The following is a 17768-nucleotide window of genomic DNA, read 5'->3' on the forward strand; positions in this document are numbered from 1 at the left end:
TGCTCACAGGTGCCTTCCTGTCTCCAGGGCTCCATTGAATTTTTTATTCCTTTAATCTATTAAGTGAGGGGCTTAGATATTTTCTCTAAGGTCTACTCTAACATTGCACGATTTTTTTTTCTGCGAAGATCTTAGTTGTATAAACTCCCAGACACGGTCAGAGTAAGGCAGGATATCCCATGGTACTGCTTTGTCCAGAGGAGGGGGAGTTGTGACTTCCTGTCCCCATTTCTCTCCACCTGCCCCCCAAGGAGATGGCCAGCAAAGGTGGCTTCTATGTAGTGGCGAAGGGCTCTGAGCAGTGGCTCAAGAGGTCCCAAGGTTTATCTCCCTCCATGCATTTAGCCCCCATCACCTCCCAGCTTGCCCTGTATCCAAGAAAGAGCTCACCACTCAGTCCTGAGACCCCCGTAAAAAGGGTTTTCTTACCTGACCCTCCTGAGATAAAAACACTGGGATTGGGATAGGGGGAGGAGGCAGAGGTCCTGGGAACCCATCGATAAATTTTAGTTTTTGAGCTATGAGAAACTTCTGCGTTGAGCAATGTTATCTCTATAAAATTGGTTGGCCCACAGTGTTCCTGAACTAGTCTAAAATTTATTTAATTTGGAGAACACTGTGCTATAGATAAGGTGATAGATATTATAAAAATTAAAAGTAATAAAAATACAGCTTCTACAGCAGCATGTACTTCTATTTATCAGCTGCATTGTAAGTTATAAACACAGGAACCACATCCAGCTCAGAGTAGCATTTGTGCAATGAATGAATGACCTATCTCCATCTCTGTTGCCAACATGGGTCTCTCAGGCCAAGGCCAGAAGCAAGAGGCTTTGTATCCAGTGAGGCCTTGTGCTGGGGCAGAGGTAATACTGCTTCCTGGAGCTCCTCTCTGTCTCAGCTTTCTTGTATCACTCTGCAAGTAAGGCAGGGCCACGCTGGTCTCACCTCCCATATCTGACAATGCCCAGGCCTGAGGTCAACAATGTTTGGGCAGGCCAGGCCCCATTGCAGTTCCTTCAGAAATAGACCTAGCCTGTCTGGCACTCTAGAGGTATGAGCAGGGCTGTACAGGCCCCAGTACCCAGTGGTTAGACGTGAAGATTCTGGAATCAGATAGCTCTGAGCTCAAATCCAGATTCTAATACTTATTAACCACGTGACCTCGACAAGTTACTGTACCTCTCACTGAGTCTCCGTTTCCACATGGGTAAAAGGGGATGATAATAAGAATGCATGCCTTACAGATCCATTGTCAGGATTAAATGAGAAAAATGTTCAGACAGCACTCCATCAACTGATATCACAGGCAGAATTCCATCAGAGTCGAGAGCTGCTCCCTGAGAGTAACTGCTGGTAGTCTTGCAAACTAAGCAGGAATGGCTTTTACTGAAAGTTCATCTGCAGGACATTAAACTCTGAGGATACTAAGAAAGCTGCCAGGTTGGACAATCCCTGGGCAAACCCCAAAGGCCTGGAGTAGCATCAATTGGTAAGGAGTAGAGAAAAACAAACAAGCAAATTTGTAAGCCCCAAGTTTGAAGGGGGCAAACTGCTCTGTTTGTACTTGCCTGGCAACAGAATATAGTCTTTCCAGAGGGTGGTCTGGTGCTGTGGAAATTCCAGCAGCCTAGAGTCACAGTACTGTTTTCTCATCCCCGAACTCTGCCTGTTCTACTCCCTACTGTGTCAGCTCAGTTCCAGGGACATTTATTGATGCCTACTTTGTGCCAAGCTTGTGATGAGCCCTGGGCCCCAGAGGTAAGCAAGACATGACGTCTGCCCATGTGACCTTTGTTTCATATCCAAGGTGTTGGCAGTGTTTACAGTTTGCAAAGCTGCTTCACATACCCCTAGGCCTCACCCCATTTATACTGCGTTATCTGTGAATGGTGCTTGGGGAACTGTATTTTCTGTGAATGGTACTTGGGGAGGGGCAGAGCAGAGATTAAGGTCCCCACTTAACAGCTAAGAACAGAGGGTTGTTAGGTAACATAGGTGGTCTGTATCACTTCCCCACTTCCCACCAGCTTTATTCTAAGCAAAGGAAGTCCAGGTGAGGGGAAGAGCCCATCAGCTAGCAAGACGTTTGCAGAAGCCCAGAGTGTTCAGGAGGTAAAGCACAGAGGTAGGCCCACAGTCATTACTGGAAGTGCTTCCGCGAGTCCAAAAGGGTGCGATGGGGCTTGCTTTCCAGCTACCTAGACTGAGGAGCATGAGGCCCGGCCTTTGCCTCTCCCCTGACATTATAATACCAGCACCTGGATTTTCGTCTCACTGTGCGACTATGCCCCGCCCACATCAGCCCTCCTCACTGGTCTCAAATCTGCGCAGGTCGCGGTGGAAGCGCAGGTCGCAGGTCGTGGTGGAAGCGCCAGCCGCTCCCTGAGCTCCTTCCCAGCTGCAGCCCACGTGCGCCAGCAGCGGCCACCGCGGTGACAGCTGGCCCCACAGGGGCGGAGCGGGTTGGGTGCGGGGGTGGGCTCCGCGCCGCTCTGCCACTGGTCCCGGCCCAGCCCGCTGCCCTGTCATTGGCTGCGCTGTGGATGGGGGAGGCTCCAAGCTCCGTGGGCAACGCGGCGCAGAACTGCGGGCGCTTGCCCGGCTACTCTTGAGCGGAGCCTTCTTGCTCGCTCCTAGCTCCGCAGGCGGCCTGCGAGTCCTGACAGTTGCGCCCGCTACCCCAGGCAAAGGCAGGAGCTGGCCCTAGGCTCAGTGGCCAGCGCGGCTCTCGGTAAGGCGGGACGGCGCTGGGCTCTGGGGTGGGCTACCCGACAGGCATGTGCGGGGACCGTGCCAGCAGAGCCTGGACTCTGCGCCCCAGCCGGCGCCCAGGAGGGTCAGGTGCAGCTGCAGCATCTCCCGCCTCAAACCCACCGGTCGCCTGTCGAGCAGGTGGCTCCGTCCAGAAGGCCAGGGCTGCTGCTATCAGTCTCTGAGCAGATTAGAACAAAATAAAAGCCTCCCATCTGTGCCCAGAACTACCTCTTACTCTGCCCGCCAACACCCAAACCTGGCAATTCTAAGCCTAGAAAATCCCCAAACGTCAACGCGGAGTGGGTGCAATGCGCCAGTGGGTGCAATCTTCCTGCCACCGGGTCAAAAGATTATCACCAAACTTTGCTTCCCAAGATTTGGGCTCTGTGTCTTTCACATTCTCTCCTGGCTTTTCACGGTCCCCCTCTCTTCCCTTCCCTCCTTAACAACAGGAAGTGAAGTTGGGTCAAATGTCAGTAGCCTGGCCGCCTACGGGCTAAGACCGGGTCTGGGGCCAGGGCAGGGGCGTAGCGGTGGTCCGAGAAGCTGCCATGCTGTACTGTTGGCGCCGCGTCCCCCCTAGCAGCCCGCGCTCACCCCAGGCCCGAGAGCACCCCTGCCAGGGCGTCAGCGGCGCCCACCTGGCCGTTGACCGACTGGCAATAGGGGGAAGTAGGGTCTTGCCCACAGCCTCTGCCGCCGCTGACCTTGCTCCCAGGCTGGAGCAGGTGGGGTTAAATTTATCCTAGCCTAGCCTCTCGGCAGAGCCGGGAACGGCCTTTGTTGGATGGGGAAAGAGGCGTGTTGAAACCAGAGTAAACGTGTGCCTCCTTCTACATTGTTTATTCTGAAGCCTGGGTTCTTAAAGCCTAAAAGCTTTTATTTGGAGGTTCGTCAGGCTTCTACGGGGTGGGGGGTCCTTCAGCAGCATGTGGACCCTCTCGCTGTCAGTCTTGCCTCCCCACTTACAGTCTTCAGTGGCTTCTGTGTAGGGTGAAATCACTAACCAGCCCCCTTCTAGGCAGGTTCCTCGGGAATAAAGCCAGCGGCAGGTTGGCCCTGCGGACGACGTTTGCATTCCTGGGTGCCCTGACACCTGTGCTAGCTCTATTCCTGTCCCCTTCCCAGGGGGAAAGGACCCAGCAAGCAGGCTTCCCTTCTCCAGGGCAGCTCTTCTGGTGCTCTGGAGACTCTAATTGCCGCCAGGACTCACCTTTGGGCAGAGAGAAGACAGATTTATGAAGTGCCTGCTGGGGGACAGGTCCTGCCGTGTGGTACTTTTGCAGCCAATTTCATGGTTACTCTCCAAAAATTCAGAGTTTTGCCTTCTTCATGTTAGAGATGGGGAAAGATGACTAAGGCAGATGAGTGCCCTTGGTCATACAGAACGTGAGTGACCGAGCCAGGGTTTAAACCAGGTCTAGCTTTGCCAGAGCTAAGACCAGTGCTTTTCTTGTTGTCCTGAGGCTGTGGAAAGTGGTGTGCCCTGCTACATGATCCTGTGTCCTGCTGCATGTGCATGGCCCTACTATGTGCTGATTGGAGGCTCCTGGTCTCTGAAAAGATTCTGTCCAAAGATTCAAGGGGTGCTTTTTTGGTAAAGCACTTGAACTGACCCAGGTTAGCCCAGATTCTTCATCCTGTGGCCCCTTGCCCCACCCTGTCCTCCAGTCAAGGGTGATGGCTGGTGTCTGTCATGCTATGATGGGAAGGGATTGACTGCTGGTATTTGGGTGCTATTTGGGGGCAAAGCTTGCCTATGCCATGGACATGGTCTCACCTCTGAGAGCTGGCTTCTGGGATGGTCAAAGAGAACCGTGTTAGCTGCAATACCTCTACCTTAGGATTGATTCCAGTTTTGTTTTTATTTTTTTGGAGGGAGGAAATGCAGTATACCAGTTATGGTTATCAGGTGATTGAAAATTACAGTTTGAGCATACCTTCATAAGAAATGACATCACTTTTATCCCTGCACCTACCTTCTTCAGGGCCAGGGCTTTGGCTTTCTGCTCATCCCTCCCTTCTAAGAGAAGGTCATCATTAGCTTACTACCAGTCTTTCTTCCTTCCTTCCTTCCTTCTTTTCTTTTCTTTCTTTCTTTCTTTCTTTCTTTCTTTCTTTCTTTCTTTCTTTCTTTCTTTCTTTCTTTCTTTCTTTTCTTTCTTTCATCTTTCTTCCTCCCTCCCTCCCTCCCTTCCTGCAGGGAGGGCCTGAGACTAACAGTGTGTGTGTGTGTGTGTGTGTGTGTGTGTGTGTGTGTGTATTACGGGTGGTAACCTTGTAAAAGGCTTTTAAAAAAATTATTTTTCAATTACAGTTGACATACAATTTTATTTATATTAGTTTCAGTTGTACAACATAGTAATTAGACATTTATATACCTTATGAAATGATCACCCCAATAAACCTAGTACCCACCTGACACCATACATAGTTATTACAATATTTTTATTCACTGTATTCCTTTTGCTGTACTTTATATCCCTGTGACTATTTTAATAACACAACCAGTTACATGTTAACATAATCAGTTTAAGGACTAAGGCTGGTTGTAGCTGTGGTCATTCAAGCCCATTCCCTGCAGCTTCAAGGGGCAGAGGAACAGGTAGGGTAATCCTTCTCTGCCTAGTACTGGGGTGTGTCTCTGTTCTCTCCACCCATGTCTACACTCCCATGTGGATGTACTTCCCAGTCATAGGCCTGCCCCTTTTACTCCCTACTACTGACAAGTACAGGTTCTGCCGTCTTGGTGGAGAGCCTTGACCCTGGAGGGAGAGGTGGGGTATGAGTGCGAGATTTGGACTGAACATTGCTAATGTTTGAAGCCCTCCCAATACTAAAGGTCTCTGGTGTTTAAAGAGCCAAGAAATAGAATACTGTTTATCATGCTGGGACTTTTCATTTTGTATATCCTTAGGTCTCTACATTAGACCTCTGAAAAAGTAGGTAGGGTTACTCTCATCTGACAGATGAGGAAACTGAGACTCAGAAAGGTTACAACTTGCTCCTATCACATAGCTAGTGAGCAATCATGCTAGGATTCTGGCCTTGTCTTTATGAGGAAGGGCTGTGTGGTGAATTAAACACTAAAGGGGATGGGGAGACTTCGTGGCCACCCTGTGAACGCTGGGGGTCTGGTAAGTGCAGCCCCCTGCTGTGTGCACCATTTCCCACCTTACGCTGTACAGTCATCCTCACTCAATGTAATTGATCAGCTCTGTGACTTTAAGTGAGATAATATAAAGTGAAACAAATTTAGCATAAGCTAATTGATATAAGGAACAGTTAGTTTCCTATGTCATCTCATCAACATTATAGCAAAACCACTTGGAATGAAATGACATTATTCAAGAACCTGCTGTAATTATTTGTGAATGTGTTTTCCCACCTCACTAGGAAATATCATTTAAAATATTCATAAACTTGGCAGGTTTATTTTCTGGTTCTCACAAATCCTCTTTGGTTTGTATTCCCTTGGTTTTTATGCCTGTCTTTATTAGGATATCCACCATGATGTATTGCAGCCTATTTAAAAATGCCATGAGTCTTTTCAAACAGAGATAGAATAGTACAATGAGCCCCATATACTCATTATCCAACTTCAACAGTCATCAAGATTTCAAGATTATGCCAAGCTGATGCCCTCTCCCTCCCCCTCCCTTTCCCTCCCTCCCCCTCCATCCCCTCCCTCTCTCCCCCTCCCTCCTCCTCCCTCCCCCTCCCCCCTTCCTCCCTCCCTCTCCCTCCTTCTCATTCTCCCGCTTCCTCCCTCTCCTCCTCTTCTTTTTCTTTCCTTTGTTTGTTTTTTCTTCCTGAGGTATTTTAGAGCAACTCTTTGATATTGTGTCATTTCCCCCTAAATAATCTAGTTTGTATCTATTTTAGAAAGAATGATCTCTTTCATACCACATTGCCCTTATTGAATGTAACAGAATTAACAGTGGTTCTTTGCTCTCATCTGTCCACATTCAGATTTCTTTGATTGTTTGAATCAGGATCCAGACAAAGTCTGTATACTGTATTTCGTTGTTACACCCTTTATGCCTATATTAATTTGGAGCAGCACCCACCCCACCCCAACACCACTTTTAGCCAGCCATTACTCTCTGTTTTAAGTGCCTGTCCCCCCCCACCAGACACTGAGCCCCTTGAGAGTGGAGTTGGCTTCTTAGCCACGCTGGATCTCAGTGTCTAGGATGGGGCGGAGGCTCCCTGAGCATCTGTCCACTTGCGTCCTAGCCACTCAGGGAATTTGTTTTAAATGAATGAACCCTGTCATGGCTTTGTGTGACTGCCTGTGCCTGTGTTTAGATAAGAGGTTTTTAAAAAGATGACTTGCTCTCGTGTCAACTTTCCTCAGTGTACGTCAATCTGTAAACATCCTGAAATAATAGAACTGTCCGTTGCGTTCGCCCAAGCTGCTCTGGTTTGTGGTGGGGAGCCCAGACAGCCACATTTGTGCCCTGATCAGCAACTGGCCTCCCTCACGTCACGTGTGGGGCTGACAGGGACTGAGGTCATTTTTGCCTGAGCTTTGAATCCTGACTTACTCAGCCACAGGGATTCCATGTTATGACGCAGGCACTTGGCATTTGGACTGCGAGGAGAACACTGTCCATCTCTTTCTTTGTCTTCTCTCTGGACAGTGCTTCTTCCCTTGTGCATCCACGAGCCTTCTCTAACCTGCCTCACACCTGGGCGAGCTGTGGGGTCTTTCTCGCATCATTATGTATCTGCAGCTGGCGGGCCGTGACAGAAAACGAACACTTGATCTTTCAGTGTCTTGTCTGAATTGTGGGGAAGAGATGGCATCACCACTGGCACGACTGTGGGGGCCCTCATGAGGGAGACCAGAGGCTTCAGAGGGGAGGAAAAGATGCACTTCCTCCCCTTGATAAGGAGCTTCACACCCGAGTCCCTGTTCAGTCTTCTCTGGGTGCGGGACACTCCCACAGTCCTCTTCTAGCCCACCAGCGGGGACCTGCCTTTGCAAACAGCCCCCAAATGAGGAAGTTTTTTCTTTTTCTCGTCTTCCTCCTCCTCCTTTTCATCATCCTTTTTAATCATAGACAGCCTTAGCCCTGGCTGGAGTAGCTCAGTGGATTGAGCTCGGGCTGCAAACCAAAGTTGTCGCAGGTTCGATTCCCAGTCAGGGTACATGCCTGGGTTGCAGGCCGTGACCCCCAGCAACCGCACATTGATGTTTCGCTCTCTCTCTCTCTATCTCCCTCCCTTCCCTCTCTGAAAATAAATAAATAAAATCTTAAAAAAATCATAGACAGCCTTTTCTACTTGTTATATTTGGCAGAAATATAACAAAATATAACTCTTTCTCTCTGGATGGCAGGGCCAAAGTTGATTTTTTTCCCTTTATCTTTTCCCTGTCAGTATTTTTCCAAAATTTTATGATAAAAATACTTAATTTTTTTTAGTGGAAAACCCAAATATTTGTTTTTTTCCTTAAAAAACAGAATTTCCTTCAACTAATTTGGATGGGTAGGCAAAATTAAACATATATTTGGTATAGCTAATACATGTGGATAAGGTCACAGTGGCACAGGAATTTTGATCTTTACTTATTTTATTTTATAATATTATTTTAAAGAACATACCTGGACTTCCTAAAAGTTAGAAAATAAAGTTGGGGCTTGCTTCGGAGATGGGAAGCTGTGGTACCCATGTAGCCTCACGTTCTCTCTGATTCTACTTCCTCCCCTTCCTTCCTGAGAATTTCAATTCATTTCCCCAGCATGCAATTGCTCTAATGTTAGCTTCCTGATTTTGATTTTTTTCATTTATGTGGGTTGAGATATCAGAGGAAGACAGTATGTGACACTGTGTTAAGACAAGGTTGGAGGGGCAAAGCTTCAGGCTCCAATGTCCTATCTTGTCCTCTTCAGAAAGTGCCTGATAGCCAGCCACCCTGGTCACCTCATTTTGTGTGTATAAGGGTGGGGGGGGTCTGATGCCTCCCCTCACCATTTTGTCTTCTTCTGTGCATCCTCCCCAGAGGTAGAAAATATGGCTAGTCTGTGCTGATAAGGCTCCTCCGTTCTAAAGCACAGATCATCTCATCTCAGAAACAGAGCTGGTGGGGGTGATAGGGGACGTGGGCCCTCCGGTCACAAACAGACCTTCATTGCAGGATTGCATCAGCATGGAGTCTGATTTTTGAGATGGTTCCTTTCTCTGCCAGCTGTTGAGGAAGCATCTATCCCTGAGCCCCAGATGAAGAGCCTTTTGTAAATATCAGGTATGGATCTTCTTAAATTCAATTGCTCTGTACCCATCCATGCATCTAAATATTACTACAGTTCATCACAGAAAGACATGCCTGTCTCCATGGCGGCTGGCAGGGAGTGGTATGTGTGGATGCTGCTGATGTTCTTAGGGCTGGGATTTTCAGTGTGTTCTTTTTTCTTTTTTTAATTTTACTTACTGATTTTAGGGAGAGGGAAGAAAGAAAGCAGGGAGACAGGGAGGGAGAATGAGAGAGACAGAAACAAATACATCAGTTTTGTTGTTGCATCTATTTATTCATTCATTGTTTGATTCTCTTTTTTTTAAAGATTTTTATGTATTTATTTTTAGAGAGGGGAAGGGAGGGAGGAAGAGAGGGAGAGAAACATCAGTGTGTGGTTGCCTCTCGAGTGCTCCCTACTGGGGACCTGGCCCGCAACCCAAGCATGTGCCCTGACTGGGAATTGAACCAGTGACCCTTTGGATCGCAGGCCAGTGCTCAATCCACTGAGCCACACCAGCCAGGACCATTGTTTGATTCTTGTATGTACCCTGACTGGGGATCAAACCTGAAAACTTGGCATATATGGATAACACTATAACCAACTGAGCTGCCCGGCCAGGGCTTTTAGTGTGTGCTTTATTTCCATTCATGTTTCTCTCCCCCACGAGTCAAGGTAATTTCCCACCCTAAATCCCCTCCTCCCAGGGGCTGTCCAGCACTTGGATTTCTTCCACAGCTCAGTTAAAGTTCTCTCTGGGGGATCCAGAGGCCTCGTTTCCTGCTGGTTTGGGGCTCAGGTTTTTCTCCTTCTTGGGCAGTGGGGGTGTCCAGTGCAGATATCCTTTCTGCTGGCTGCAAGAATCGGGTGGCAAGGAGTTGGAGGGCAGCCCCTGGTCACAGAGCTGCCACAGCAGGTTTATGGAACAGTTGCAGGCCTGAGCTCCTGACACACCCAGTCCAGGAGCCCAGCCATTCTGGAGACAGGACTGGGAGTCTAGGGACATCCCGTTCTGGCCTTGCCACTGTGGTGTCAATGTGTTAAGATATGGAAACAGCTTCTTTGCTCTCATGACTGAATGTCTGGCGTGAGCTACTTTCTTGAGTACTGACTGTATCTGGTAAAGATTGTTAGGATTTCAGAGTTTAGCTGGTACCTGGGCCCAGATGAATGAGGTGTTGGAAAAGATGAAGTGCCTGGAAAAAAGTTGGACTTTTGGTCACTAAGGAGAGGTGCTCCCTGGAACCAAGAGGGCCCAGGGTCTGCCAGGGGCCTGGCAGAGCTCCTTACCCAGTGGGGGTTGAGGTATGGTGTGTGGAGTTTGTGGTTGCTACAAAGTCAGGGTGTTGACACTCCAGCATCAGGACAGCTAGACCTTTGCACAACTTGATGTAAAGGTGATGAGTCAGGAGCTCCCTGCTTGGAGGAGGAAGGAATCTGAGGGCCAGATGAAAGGGAAAATAGAGTAGGGGGGTCCAGAAGGCCTCTTTCCAAACTCTCAGGGAGAGGATTCAGTCATTCTCTTTCCTCAGGAAATGTCCTGTGGGGCTCCTGCGACCAGATAGGGCCTTGGGGACTATGGGGTTCATGCTGGGAGAGCTTCTCAGCCACCTGCCTGAAGTTGCAGCACATTCCTGTTGTGAAGGAGGGAGGAGGCTCTGGATGAATCTCAGGCTTCCTCCCAGTCCTAGGCTTGCTGCAACCAGGGAACCCAAAAGTTTCTGCTTGGCCCAGGCTTGGGTGGGTCTGTTATCTTGCATCTGACATCTTGGACTCTGGTAAAATGACTCACCCACCCACACATTTATAAATGCACATTATAGCGCTCCCCCCCACCCCCCACCGTCCACGGATGCATAGTACTCACCCTTATAAACATACATAGACGCATGGACCTTGCTTCCACACATGCATAGATGCATGGTACTCACCCCACACATACACATGCATAGTAGCATGGCACTCATTACCACACACAATACATGGATGCATTTAAAATAGTCACTCAGTACAAAGGGATTCAACGGAAAGTAAATCTTCCTCGTTCCTCTGTCCTCCAGCCCTCAGTCCTCTTCTTTAATGGCATCTTCTGTCTCCAGTCTCCTGTGGAACCTTCCAGACAGAGTTGGGGCATATGTTTGAGCCTGTGTTCCCCTTTGCCCCTCTTCAGGCCTCCTGGGAAGCACCCAGGATGTGAAACAACAGGGCCCACAGGGCTGCCGAGACTTGGCAGTTACTTGAATTAGCCACAGCTCAGCTATCACCCTACTCTGTCACCTCTCCCCTTTAGAAATATCCTTGTGTTAGATTTGTGGGTGTAGGGAGTCTGGGACTGAAAATAAACCTCAGAGGAATGTTCTGGATGCTTGTGATAGAGGCCAAAGCAAATGAACACATGTGCTAAGAGACACCTGGGTTCAAATCCTAGCCATGTTGCCTTGGGCAAGTCATTGAAACCTTAGTATTTTAGTGCATAAAAAGGAGGTATTTACACCTGTCTCTCTAGGTGTAGAGATGAAATTCAAATATTTGTGAAGTGCCCTGTATAGGTAGGCACTCCAAAATGTCAGGGTTTTTTTTCCTGCTTCTGAGGAGTGACCCATTTTCAGAATGAATGACATTGGCACAGAATCCTTTGGATGGCTTCCTGGAAATCCTCTCAGCAGGTTCCTGAGCTTTTATTTCCTTGCGGAAGGCAGCCAGTTCTCCATTTTCTACCAAGTTGAACTCCCCCTCCCATCTCCTCCTGCTTGTGGGGAAACCTCCATCCTCCCCAGCCTCTTACCACCACCACCTGCTCTGTCCTTCTGCCCTCCCCCCCAAGCCCATTGGTGAGCAGGATACTGCTGGCCACCTGGAGAGGACTCTGGGCTGTCTATGGCCGTCTCCAGGGTGTTTATGTTGTGATCTTTTCAGGAGCTCCTAGAAGATAGATGTCTGTTTATTGCTGAAACTTCATCATCTTTATCTCTAGCATGAAAGAAGAGAGAAGCTATTTTTAAAAATCCTTAATTGCCATGGCCATACAATCTGGCCTAGATTGCCTCCAAGTGTCATTCTTCATCACTCTCACTCTCTACCCATTTGAAACCCTTCAGATCCAGTCAGCGAGACCTTATATGTCCTGATTTTAGGACAGCACTTAAATTTGGCAGGCAGTTGTAATCTCTTAAAAAGGTAGGTCAGAGGAGCAAAGGCAACCAGCTGACTGTCTTTTTCTGGGCTGGGACAGATGGCGTGAGTGAGAGTGGCATTTTTGTGTCCATAGAAACCAATCACTTTCCCCGATTCTGCCCCTTCCTTCTATTTGTGGTGGAAGAGGCCACCCCCTGCATGCTGCCTGCTGATTAGCTGGGAGATCTTTAGCAGTTCCTTTCCCTTTGACCTTGGGGAGGTTCAAGGTAAGGAGGGAATGGAACTAGGGTAGTGTCAAATGATGCTGACCTCCTGGGAGGGAGAAAGAGATGGAGGCCACCAGTCCCAGAATCTTGGGATGCCAGTGTCAGATTGGAAGAGCCCTCTGGCATCATCCAGATCTCACTCTTGCCACCTTGTTTTATATGGGGAAACTGAGGCTCTGGGGGTTCTTGATACTAAGCAGAGGGCTAAGAAGTGTAGTTCCTTACTCAAGGTCACCCAGCCAGGTCTGAATCAAGTCTTTTCTCCATCCGCTGATTCTGCCAGGCTGTGATCCTAGGACCATCTCCAGCCGCTCTTCTGCTTGCAGTTGGCCTTCCCTTTGGAAGAACAGAGCCTCGCCCCCACATGCTCTTTCTAACTGCTCTCCTGTTCTTTGAATTTGCAATATATACATTTGCAGCGCTGGTTAGCACAACCACTTATTGCAAGATCTTTCCTTATCAAAAATACCTCCCCCAGAACCTTGGGGCCTGAAACTCCTACCTTTGTTTTCAGCCCTTGCCTTCAGAGGGCCTTTGTAAATATATATATATATGCATACAATTTAACTGGGAAGGGCAACAGAGAGTAGGTTATCTCTGATTAGCTGTCAGCTGAGAGCTGAACCTTGAGAGAATGGGGGATGAGTCAGCTGGGAATAGGTGGAGGAGGGCATCAGAAAGGATTGTAAATAGGGTGTTATCATGGAGCACCGTGGCCAAGGCTCCTTAGTTCACAATGCACTGTTTCTATGCTGGGGGCGCACGCTGTGAAGGACAGAAATGGAGCTCATCTAACTCATGGAGTGAGGTGCACTAGACAGGCTCACTGATGCCTGCACATCGAGACAGAGTATGGAACGTGTTTTGGAGAGTTGCAGTGTGGGGAACCAGGGGAGACTTCCTGGAGGAGGTGGCACTTGGCCATTGAGATGGGCCTTAGAAGATAGGAAGGATTTCCATAGGCAGAGATGGGCAGAGGTCTAGCACAAAGAGATGTAGGAAAGTGAGGGTATGTTTGGGGTGCCACATGGTGGAAACATGGGGGCTGCCTATGGAACCCGTGGAAGCCCAAGCTGGAATCAGGTTCCCTAGGCCCTGAGTGCTGGGGGTGGGCACGTGGCTCTAACCCAGCAGGCAGTGGGAAGCCTTTGGAGAGGGGTGGTCAGAGCTGTCCTTCAGGCAGATGAGCTGTGGGGGAGTCAGGAAGGAGGGATCTGTCAGGGATCCGCCCTCCGCACTTTGGATGTGTACACTCACCAGGCAGCAACTGTTTATCAGGACCAAGGAGTGTGTGCAGAGTGGGGATTGGGGGTGGGGTGGGGGACAGTTAAGGTTGGGCCCAAATAAGGCCTTGTCTGTGTCTTTGTTTTGCCCCTCAGCCCTCTGTGTGAAGGGAGTCAGCGTGGGCAGCTCTGCCTTTCTGTTTAGAAGGAGAACAACCCATTTTAGAGCTCATTAGTTAGGGTCTTAGAATATGGGACATCTGTCACTTTCTGTGCCACCAAGTGTGCCTGCTCAGAACCTTGGCAGCTCTGTCCTTGGTAGAAAATGGTCAGTGCCCTACTTTTCGTCACCTTGCTACAGGCTAAGCCCTCCATGCTGACCGTGCCCCTCCCTCAGGGTCAGTTTGAGGGGAATGAATAGGGAGTTAGGGGCTGAGCCCCTGTGGGGCTGGGTACCCCTGCGTCAGGAGCAGGAATCACCTATCTGCATGTGGATGAGACACCCACCACAGCTGGGATGGGACAGGAACCCAGATGACTGCCCCCCGTCCTTTGTTAGAATCGGCTCTGCAGGCCTCACGTGCTCCAAGCATTGTGGGCCAGGACCTGAAATGACTGATCCTCCCTTCTGTGGTCTCGTAAGCCCCTGAACACCTCCTGCAGGCAGGTCCTGCCCTGGGCCTCTGGTCACACTTTGAGTTTACCTCCCCAGTGGGAGGAAGCTGGCGCATGCTGGTGGACTTGACGTCGCCAGGCAGCTGGAACACACTGGGAGGGCTGGCTGTTTTCCAGCCTTTTCCCCAGCCCTGTGGACGTCCTGGCCACAGGGAAGGGACAAAAGCTGAGTTCAGCTTTTGCTTGCACCAGTGTTAACCTGGCAGATGGGAGGCATGGCAACCTGGTACACTTGTGACTTTGACATTTGAGCAGAGCTGTTGGCACCTGTTCTCTGCTGTAGATGTCTCAGAAACACCCTTGCTTTCTGTGATGGAATAAATTGCTCCTGCAAGCAGCAAATGTCATGAGTTTGGTGCCTTAGGGAGCTATTGATGGGTTCGGGTGGGGGTGGGGTACTGAAACAGTTCTTAACTTTTTTTTTGTTCTCCCTACTATCATTTCTATCAAAATGAGACCAAGTTGGTTCGTTGATTGATTGATCAAGTGATCACTCCATTCATTCTGCCAATCAAAACTTCTGAAGTTTCTTCTGTTTGAAATGTGTTGTTTCATGGTTTTCAGAGTTACTATAAAAGCCTGGGCAAGCCACTTACTTTCTCTAAGCCTCAAGTTTCTCTTCTGTAAGATGGGAGTGATAATACTTATCTCCCAGGGTGGCTGGGAGGATTAAATGGGGCAATGTGCACAGCACACCTGACATGGTGCCAGGCACATAGGTGACCTCTTTGCCTCTGTCCCTTTCCTGATTTGACCCACAGGAGGCTTAGAGCCCAGATGTGGGCAGCATTCCTCTTTGCCTCAGGCCTCCCACTCAGCACTGTTCCCTGAGTGGTGTTGACCCTAAACTAGTGACTTCTAAGAGAATGGCTCAGTCAAAGCACCTACGCATGCCACGGAGAGATCGTGATCATTTCTCTTCACAGAGAGGTCTTCTGGACCAGGCCTGGGACCTGCAGGGCTGGTCCAGCCTGGGCTTGCACGTTGGAGGTGGTCTGTTCCATCTTTCTATGGCTCTTCCTGTCACCTCCCTGATGGCCCCCATGGCTTCTGGCATTAGGTTCCAGTTCTTCCTCCCTGAAGCCACAGAGAATGAGTCTAATCCACTTGACAGGTGTTCAGGTACTGTTTTTAAAAATCAAATCTACAATGCCCTCAATTAGAAGATGTGCCAGTTTTTTATTTGTAAGAAAGAAAGCGTGCTTCCACTTCAACTGCAGAGCCAGGCCTTGTTACCACTTAAAAGTTTTATTGTATATTTACTGAAGGAATTGTTTAGAGTTTAGACCTGTTTTCATTCCATATCACTCTTGCAGGTACAAAAATAAATGGGTTATGGTACTTCTAAAACTTTTTCACTTTAAGAATCCAAGTCTTCTGAATTACTGTTGGACTCAAGAGTCACCAATGTGATATATATATATATATATATATATATATATATATATTTTTTTTTTTTTTTACATAGTGTTATATTCTGGTAAAGTAGCGATGTCTTTCTTAATTTTTATTGTCCCTGGATTATTTTTGCTAACTGCTGATACCTATTCTGTCAGCTTTGATGATGTGCTTTCTCGACATTTATCTGAAGGTATCCGTGGAGGGATTTTAGTCAGTGACCAGGGCTCACACTCCTTTCTCAAAGGGTCCTTAAATGTCTCAGCTCCTGAAATGTTGAAGGTGGCAGTTGTCTAGATATGTCAACAGTCAAATTTCCATATGACAATCGAAATGAGGCAAAACGACAGCTGTGCCACAGCTGCATCCTGGCACAGAGAGATTGTTAGATGTTAGGGGATTATAGGATATCTTCTGCTTTCAGACATTTTGTAAATGAAAAAAGTTGCATTTTCTAATTGGCGAAATATGATATTGAAAGACAGCCCTTTTGTTCTCTCCTGAGACTTCTTCCAGATTAACAGCCCACGATGTAGGCTCAGGTTTTTTCACCGGCCCTTGGTTCTCCTCTGAACAAAGTCCCACATGTCCCTATTCTAATGCAGCGGGGGCAATGCCCAGACCGTATATGGTATTTGTGGTACGGCCATGGCAGAGGAAGGGAGCTATCACCTCCCTAGTTCAGGTCATGCTACCCCTCTTAATGCGGCCCAAGATTGCATCTGCTTTTCTGGCAGCTTCATCATTTTTGCCAACATGATTGCTGACCAGATCTTTTTAACACATGGTGTAGTGAAGCTGCTTCTCCCCTGGCCTAGAATGTGTGTGGCCTTTGAATGTAAATGCAGAGCCTCTATTTTGTTCCCATCTGATGCAGAACAACCATTCCTGTTACATTTCAACTTGTCAAGTTCAGTGCAACCCCATTCTGTTGAACTCTTCCCGGATCCTATGTAAGTGTGTCTTTGATAGCGTTACCCAAGTCACCGATAAAATGCTTCTCAGAAGAGAGGCCTCTGCCATGCTGCTGGAGTTCTCCCCTCAGGTGACATGATCTTTAATCCGCTTGCTTTGGGAAAGGCAGTCCCCTGGCCTGAGCACCTGCCCTTCTGCTTTTCTGACCTGTGACCAGATGCCTCCTTGAATCTAGATGAGCCAGCTCTACTGCAGTTGTCTATCGACCACCAAGTACCCTGTCACAGGCAGAGTGGATCCTTCTTGATGTCGCATGTTTGTGGTTTCCAGAGGGTTCCACGGCTGCTTTCGGGTGTCCCCGTGCTGCCCCACAGAGATGCAGTGGGCAGTTCCGCAGTCCCACCTGCGAGGAGTTTCAGTGCTCTGGGCCAGGGGACTTGAGGTCATTGACACTCTCTAACTATGTGTTTCTGAAAATCAAGTTCCTCCCCCATCTCAGCTTCCAGTCTAGTCTCAGTGTTGGATCTTTACTTGTCAGGCTAAGAATAGCTTTCTTTTTTTTAACAATGGCCATGAGGTACCCAGAGTGGGAGCCTAGGCCCAATTTCCCAGGACCCTTTAGGCCTCTAGACCACTTGGCTCAAGACCAGCCTCCCACCCCCACACCTTCCAGCCCCCCGGCGCACGTTATGTGGCCTCAGCTGGGCGTGCTTCCTCTGGTTGACACTCTGGGATGGGTCCTGCATCACTGTCTCAGGGGCTTTTTTGGTTACATCCTTTTCCTGGTGATGAGAATGGGATGCTTTTTTTTTTCTATTCCCACCTGAAGACATGCTCCCCAATTTTAGAGAGAGGGGAAGAAGCAAGGGAGAGAGAGAAGGAGAGAAACATCAATCGGCTGCCCCCTCGCCATGTGCTCCAACCAGGGACAAAACCCACAACCCAGGCACGTGCCCTGACCAGGAATCAAACCCATGACCCCTTGGCCAATGGGATGATGCTTCAACCAACCGAGCCACACTGGCCAGGGCAGAGACTGGGCTTCTTAACAAGGTTTTCTTAACATGGCTCCTATTCTGTACCACTTACAGAGCAGTTACAGTGCGCCAAGACTGGGGTAAGGGCTTTGTAAGTATTAACTCATTTAATCCTTGGGC

The 17768-nt window shown here is 48.7% G+C and overlaps 1 protein-coding gene across 15 annotated transcripts in view; it reads left to right on the plus strand.

The window, feature by feature from the left end:
• Positions 1 to 2560: 2560 nt before the first annotated feature.
• The window catches only part of LOC114499263 (F-actin-monooxygenase MICAL2), a 214194-nt gene continuing 198986 nt past the window's right edge, over positions 2561 to 17768 (plus strand). For 5 of the 15 annotated variants that reach the window (XM_036029034.1, XM_036029036.1, XM_036029038.1 and 2 more), the window contains exon 1: positions 2561 to 2734. The gene's annotated coding sequence lies outside the window, so the exon portion shown is untranslated. Of the gene's footprint in view, positions 2735 to 8902; positions 9011 to 17768 lie in introns of all 15 variants that reach the window. The other 10 variants (XM_036029041.1, XM_036029040.1, XM_036029042.1 and 7 more) reach the window with 5 other exon arrangements.

The sequence above is a fragment of the Phyllostomus discolor genome, chromosome 6, assembly GCF_004126475.2.
Source record: "Phyllostomus discolor isolate MPI-MPIP mPhyDis1 chromosome 6, mPhyDis1.pri.v3, whole genome shotgun sequence".
Lineage (NCBI taxonomy): Eukaryota > Metazoa > Chordata > Mammalia > Chiroptera > Phyllostomidae > Phyllostomus > Phyllostomus discolor.